Source organism: Mustela putorius, unplaced genomic scaffold (genome assembly GCF_011764305.1).
Source record: "Mustela putorius furo isolate JIRA1106 unplaced genomic scaffold, ASM1176430v1.1 tig00003850_pilon_pilon_pilon, whole genome shotgun sequence".
Taxonomy (NCBI): Eukaryota; Metazoa; Chordata; class Mammalia; order Carnivora; family Mustelidae; genus Mustela; species Mustela putorius.
In genome coordinates, this window is record NW_025422002.1 from 10,987,635 (window position 1) to 10,993,634 (window position 6,000).

Sequence of the window (6,000 nt, forward strand, 5' to 3'; positions counted from 1 at the left end):
CCCCTCCCCGCTCCCTCCTCCCCCGCGCGCTCCCCCTCGGCCCTCCCCAAACTCCGCACGGAAAGCGCCCCGCGGGACCCAGAGCGCGCCGTCCCGCCCGCGCCCTCCTGCACGCGCCCGTGCGGGTCGGCCTCGGAAGGGGGAGGGGTCTGCAGCCTCTCCGTGGGTGCCGTCTCCAGGTACCTCTAGGGCAACAGCCCCTTATTCTGCCCCATCCCCACCGTTAGCTTGCCCCTTAGAGGGACCCCTCCCATCCTTCTCCCCCCAGGGGTCAGGATGTCCCAAGCCTCCCCTGCACAACTGAAACCTGTGGTTGGGGTCACACAATTTTGGGTGAATTGAGGTGTGGAGCTGGCATCTGAAGAGACCTAGCTTTAGGGGAGAGGGCTGGCTGGACCAATCCTAGGGAGTTTAGGTGGAGGGCACTCACACCTTGAGAAAGGACTTGGGTAGGGCAAGGGCACCTGTTGGGCCCAAGCCTCTGTCCTCTCAGGCGGAAGGCCTGGAGGAGACCAGGAAGAGGCCCTGCCTGAGGAGAAAGGCGAAAACCCCAGGCACACACTGAAAGCACCTCCTCAAAGCAGGCTTCCCCTCCTTGGCTCAGGCCCCAGGTCGCTGAAAAGCCTAGCTCTACCAGGAAGCTTGGCCACCTGACTCCAGCGCCTTGGTCTGCTCCATGCCATCAATTAATCATGCCCGCTTGCTTATTTATTTATTGGCTTTATAAAAAGCCAAATGCACTGCTCACAGGAAGATAGAAGATGGGCTCCCATGGGGGTGGGGGGCAGGGAGGGCCTGACCAGGAGGACTCCCTCTCCCCAGGCCTCTGCTTGGTGAATAGGAGGTAGGGCTGGTGAGACCCTGGGCTCTGGAAAAGCAGCACCTGCTTTCAGGGAATGCCTGGGATATTGTCACCATTCACGGAGTCAAAATTCACTATGGGCTGTGCTCTGCAACCCTAGGATGGGGCAAAGGATATTCAGGCTTGGGGGTTTAGGAAGAGAGGAGGCCTTGGAGGCCAGTGACCAGAAAGAAATCTGACAGGTGTGAGAGGAGGTATCTCCAGGCTCTTGGCTCAGAGCACTCCATTCTCACTGCTCTCACTTGGCTTGGCAGGCAGCATCTGTATCTCCTGCCACAGCCCTGCCCTATTTCTAGAGTGCCCAGAGGGTATCTCCCCATGGATACCCCCTCACCCAACCATATCTCCTCTCACATTCCCAGTCCCAGTTAATGCCACTGCCATGCCTCCAGATGGTCAGCTTCACAGGTCCCCTCACCAAAACCTCACTGATGGGTCCTCTGCAGTCTCCCTGGAATCTGCTCTGACCTCTGTTGAAGGGCCCTCCTTCAAGCCCCCAGCACCTCTCTTCTGGATTCTCACAGCTGGCATCCTACCTCTATCCTGCTGCTGCACTAACCTTCATGGAACCAGATGTAGATCATGTCTGCTCCTTCTCTAAAACCTTTCATGGCTCCCCAATGTCCTCAGAAGTCCCATAGCCTCAGGCTGCCATTTAAGGCCTTTCATGCTCTGTCCCCAAGTACTCTTTCCACTCCTTTACCACCTTAGTTCACAATGTCCCTCCCAGACACACACTTAACTCTATACCATGTCTATGTCTCTTTTCTATTCCTTCCATGAAAATGCCTTTTGTCTTTCTCTGTCAGTCTCTGCCCAGTCATGGTGTCAAAGCTTGGCATTAGTTATGATCTCTTTTATGAAACTTTCAGAAACCAACAGGTAAGTTGAAAAGTCAAAAGGAAAGGGTGTGAAAAGTCACAAAACGTGAGGCAACTCAGTGCAAAAGTGAGTGACACCACAAAAGTCCAAGTGACAAAACTCACCAGCTATCTGACCTTGAGCATGCCCTCAACCTCTCTGAGCCTGTTGGTTCATCTACTAAAAGCAATGAATTCCACAGCCTCCTCCAGTATAAGCACTCAACAAATGGTAGCTACAAGTTATTCTTGAGCACTTATTGTGTGATAAGCCTCCGGGATTTATGAGGGTGATTTGGTAGGGATTGGAAGTATGGCAAGGATTGTAAACACAAATGCCTACAAGGACCAGGCAATACTGAGTGAGGTGTGTTGGTTCTGACAGTAGGGCTGTCCCTCCTGGAATTCACCCATAAGGAAAAGCAACACTGTATATGAAATGGCAAAGAGCTAACAATGGCTCTGTTGGGGAAGGGGGGTGATAAGGAGTGGTGGGGACTGTGGCATCTGCCTATGTACACGGACATAGGCACTACTCAGCTCCATTTGACTCTATGAGCCCAGACGGCCAGTTTTCTATTTTTTCAAGAGAAGCTGGACATTTGGATTTTTAGGTGAAAAATCTTGATCTTTAAATGTCAGCAACTAATTTAAAAAAAATTTAAAGCTCTGAAAGGACTGAACACAATATAGTTGTGATAGGTTTTTGGCCAGAGGGCTAGTGGTTTATGACCTCTGGGTTAGTAGGAAATAGATCAATGTTATCTATTTACACATAGACACACACTCCCTGTTCTCCGCTCTCTGGCAGAATGTGGTCATGTCCGCCTCAGAGGTACAAAGGGCCACAGGAGTGGAGTGGAGGGAGCACCTCACTGTGGTGAACATGATGGGCGGGTCAAGTGAAGCACCCGGAATTAGAAGCAGAAGGGAGGGCCTGGGTCTGCCCCTACAGCACAGAGGAGCTCACATAGACTGTCTGTCATCCCTGAGCCTCAGTCTCCTCAGGAGAGGACAAGGTGGGGAACTACTCAGATGTGGTAAAGGTTATGTGAGGTGATGAGCATGTGAGAAGTGAGGACATGGGAGGTTCCACTGACAACACAGAGGAGCATCTGCTAGTAAGAGAGTTTCAACAATCTGGACACCCAGGAGAAGTCCCACTCCACTAAAAATAGGGCCCTGACAGACTCTTAGAACTTGAAGACTTCTTGAGAGATGAAACTGGCAGCAAAGAGAGAAATGGCTGCTTCCCTCTGCCGGACACGAGTAAGAAGAGCTGGGGAGGTGACTAGCACCTGGCAAGCCAGTGAGCATGTCATCTCTGAGTCCCAAATAAGAACAGAAAGAAGTATGGGGCCTCTTTGGTCTATTAGGGAGACAGGGGCCAGAAATGGCCAAGAGCAAAGCTGGGAATGGCAGTGTGATCCCAGGGCCGCGTGAAAGTCCCTGAAAAGGGTTTGATGGGATGGGATTAAAGCTGACTTTATTTTACAATTCTCCACAGGGTCTGTGTCTTACTATTTTAGTCAAAAAGTTATTAAATGCATAATGATAATCCTACTAAGCAAAAAGAAGACAACTAAGTAAATCGATGAGGGAGACATTCAGTAGATGGAAGCCACCTTTACAAGAACATTCTTGGAGCTAGATTTTTACCTCATGTACCTGGAGAACTTGTTACTAGAATCTGTAAAGAGATTCCTGGGGCTGACTCAGGTGTCCAGAGTCAGAATCTCCAAGGAGAGGAGGCTGGAAATATGTATTTAACGTCCCACCCCATTTTGTGATCCAGAAATTTGGGCTGATACTGAACTAAGGAAACATTTACTGAGCAGAAGAAAGAAAGAACTCACAGCAGGTCTCTCCCATTAAAGGACTCCAAATGTAGCCAGAAAAACCCAACTCCTTAAATACAAGACAGGACAACACACTTAGGGCACAAAGTGCCCCCAGTGAAGATCTAACAGGGATTTCCTCTGGGGGATGTGGGGCAGAGAGGAAGACATTCTACCCTATATATTTCAGGCTCTGAGAATCTTTTACAATAGTAATGCTCCCATGTCTTACTTGAGCTGTTTTAAAACTTAAAAAGGGAAAACCATCAAGTGCCAAGACAGCCTGGGGGAGGGACAATGAATTCTCCAGGAAGTAAGTGAGCAAGAATTCAGAGGTGGGATTTGAGCTGGTGTCTGAAACAAGAGTTTAAAAAAAAAAAAAAAGGCAGGGGGCGCCTGGGTGGCTCAGTGGGTTAAGCCACTGCCTTCGGCTCAGGTCATGATCTCAGGGTCCTGGGATCGAGTCCCGCAGAGACTGCCAAGCAGAGAGCCTGCTTCCTCCTCTCTCTCTGCCTACTTGTGATCTCTCTCTGTCAAATAAATAAATAAAATCTTAAAAAAACAAAACAAAACAAAAAAAAGGCAGAAACAATAACCAAACTCTATAGGTATGGGTTCCTATTGCTAGCATTTTGGGTACACCAGTTTCACATTCCCCAGGGTTCCATAATGAGGTGTTTGTTCAAAGATGCTCTTGAAGCTCCACCCTTCCCTCCCCGGGGGGAAGGTACACCCAGCCCCTCTCTCTGTGGGTGTCATCTTCCCACACCTGAACCCTTCTATGGAGGACACCACCCTAGGCAGATGGGAACCACTAGGTGGCAACAACCCCTACGGTGCAATTCACTCTTCAGGGCTCTCCCAGCCCCAATCAGGCTGAGGGTGGACTTCTCCTGAGCTCCTTCACCTCCTTCTCCTGTCTCCCTCCTTCCCCTACAGGTTTCCCTGAGAACATTCCCTTAATAAATTCCACATACACCAATGCCCATCTCAGACTCTGCTTCTGAGGAAGCAGACCCCAGATCATTTTCTGATCCCCATTTTCCTGTGGAAGAGGGGAAGGCACAGATCATTTAAGACCTGGAGAGAGGATAAGCCAGGGAATCTGACCCTTCTCCACGCCCAGAAGGAATTCTCTAAGAGGATGAGGGAGCAAGAGCAAGGACAACAGAGGCAGGAAGGAAGATGACCATGCAGCCCTAGAAGGTCTTGGGCCCATCCTGAGGAGTCATCGTTACATGGATTTGGTATGTGTGCACCTACAGGACCAGCCCCTTGCATTGTGTGCAGGATTCAAAGATGAATGTGTACAAATTCTTTTCCTCAGGAGGGGCTGGCAGGATGGGAATGGGGTCAGGAAAGGGGACAGGCCCATACAAGCTCAGGTTTGCACCCAACCCAAATGCTCTGGAAAGCAAATCTGGGCAATTTTAGCTGGGTTCTGTAATAAGAGAACCCTTCTTGGAGACAGAATGAGGAATGGCAAAAATAAGGGAAATGTGTTGAACTCCGCTTCTCAATGAAAGTGAATGACCCTTGAGCTGAACATTAGACCAGCCTGGCAAGGAGGGACAAGATGGATTCCTCTGTGGGACTGTGTTTATCAAGATGAAATTGAACACAGATCAAGAGCCTTGTCTAACGCTGTGGATCTACAGATGTGGCCCCTCAGATTCAGATGAGGGACCTCCGTTTCACTCGAAGTCATGGCTTTGAAGGGGGACTCTGGGGGATTAAAAGGTACCATGGGTTTAAGACATGCCAGAAGAGGCTGCCAGGAAAACTGATGCAGTTGGAAGCAAGAAGACCATTCTCCCCCAGAACTGCAGAGAACGCTAGGAGAGAGAGGAGAGTTTTCAGGCTCAAGCAGAGGGGGTTCTGTGGGAGCTGGGAGGGTAGAATAGGGCCACCCAGGGATCAATAGCAGCCGCCAAGCAGACGAACTTCCCCCTAGAGCTGTGCTGAGCCCCTTTGCTGTGTGGGAAAGTGCACCAAGCATTCCTTGGGGCCTCTTCCAGCCTGGATGAAGGACAGGATCTAAACTAGACCTCAGAGGGTGTTAGGCCCACAAGAAGTGAGAAGAACGTGTGGGGGAGGAGAGCTGCTGAGCCTGGGGGAGGGAGGAGGAAAGGCTTTTCTCCCAGAAATATGTGGTCTTTAAATGTCGTCTTTGGAGAAAATACAGCAACCTTTTGATGGTGAGACTCTGAATGGCATCCCCAAGAGGTGCTGCTAGCGCCCCACTCTATTCCCTTAGCAACCATGTGTGGCTCTGTGCCTGGGATCTTCTGTCTGACTCGGGGAGCTTCAGCCCACATGTGGGGTGAGCCAGGCCTACCAGACATGAACAGCCCCTGTGAGCACCCCTCCACAAGGAACTGGTGGGGGTGGGGGTGGGAGTTTGCCAGTCCCCTCACTGCTCAGGCTGGATAAGTTGGAG